The following is a 1,710-nucleotide window of genomic DNA, read 5'->3' as shown; positions in this document are numbered from 1 at the left end:
GATATTCAAAACTATACTGGAGCTGGGCGCAGCGGTGCACACCTGTAATCCCAAAGGCTCAGGAGGCTGACACAGGAGGTTCGTGAGTTCAAAGCCAGTCTCAGCAATAGCAAGGCACTAAGCAACTCAGTGAGACCCTGTCTCTAAATAAATAGGGCTGGGGATGTGGCTCAGTGATTGAGTGCTCCTGAGTTCAATCCCTGGTACCCACCCCATAAACAACAACAACAACAACATTGAAGCTGAGCACAGTGACACACACCTGTAATCTCAGAGGCCAAGGTAGGGGGATCATAAGTTTGAGGCCAAATTTAGTGAGATCCTGTCTCAAAATAAAATTAACAATGGCTGGGGATGTAGCTTAGTGGTAGAGTGCCCCTAAATTCAATCCCTGGGACTGGGGCAGTGAGGGTGGGGAACTATATTGGAAACCACCTAAATGTCCATCAATAGAAAACTGGATAAATCCGCCAATGAATGACATCATTATAAATAATGAGGTAGATTCATATATATTGATATGAAAAAATGCCATCCTGTATTGGCAAATGTTTTAAAAAAGGAATTTGCAAACTATAAAAATATAATTCCCTTTTCATGTTTTAAATGATAATATATGTACTGTACAGGAAAAGGAAATTGGAGAAATATGTACTAAATTATTGATAGTGAGATTATTGAAAGTTAGGGTTTTGAGGGGTGGATCATCTATATATTATATTTATGAAACATTTGATACTTGAATAATTGGTGCATCTGTGACATCTATTATGTTCTCTTGTTTTTTTTTGTTTTGTTTTGATGGTACTGGAGATTGAACCCAGGGCCTTACACATGCTAGGCAAGCACTCTACCAACTGAGTTATATCCCCAGCCGCAATTTTTTTTTTTTTTTTTTTTGGTTGTGATGCTGATTATGTTCCCTATGAGGGATACTATAGAGATTATTGTGATGGCGATTTCCTTGTTTTTTTTTTTTTGTCTGTTTTGCAGTGCTAGGGATTGAAACCAGGGCCTTGCATTCACTAGGCAGGTGCCCTGCCAATGAGTTTTATCCCCAGCCCAACGTGTCCTTATTTCTTTAATGTTTGCTTCCTCTTATAGACTGAAAACCTGTAAAAAAATAGCCTATTTGTTTTGTTCAGTGCTGAATTCTAGTGCCTACTAGTTCCTGGAACATAACTGAAGGATGCAGGCATGCATGAGTGAATGACATAATCTATGAGAGATACTTATTGTCTGATATATACTATATGAAATATACTTTGTAACAAATAGTTCACATGCTAGATGTGGAATTGATTAAGAGTACAGATCATGGAGTTGGACATCCTGTGATTGAACCTCAATTTTTCCATTTAATAGATGAAAAACCCTGGACAAATCCCTTAACCTCTTTTTACTCATTTCCCATCTGTAAAATGAGAATAATATTACTACCTATTTCATTAGATTTTTGAGGAAAATTAAATAAGATTACTCGCATAAAGTGCTTAGCATAGAGCCTGGCACACATTAAGTGCTCTAGGGATGCAATCAAAAATAATAACAAAAACAGATTATTAGTAGTAGTGTAAGTTCGGATATAGAACCCCTACAAAGGGGCTCCAGTTAGCCATAGAGGCAGAGATTCTGGGATAGGATACCAAGTTCTGCTCTCCCACTCCCACCTCCAACCTAGTTAAACATAAATCAGGCTAGAGTCATGGG

The sequence above is a fragment of the Marmota marmota genome, unplaced genomic scaffold (assembly GCF_001458135.2).
Source record: "Marmota marmota marmota unplaced genomic scaffold, marMar, whole genome shotgun sequence".
NCBI classification, from domain to species: Eukaryota; Metazoa; Chordata; class Mammalia; order Rodentia; family Sciuridae; genus Marmota; species Marmota marmota.
The sequence above is the reverse complement of the archived record's forward strand: the minus strand, read 5'-3'. Positions refer to the sequence as shown.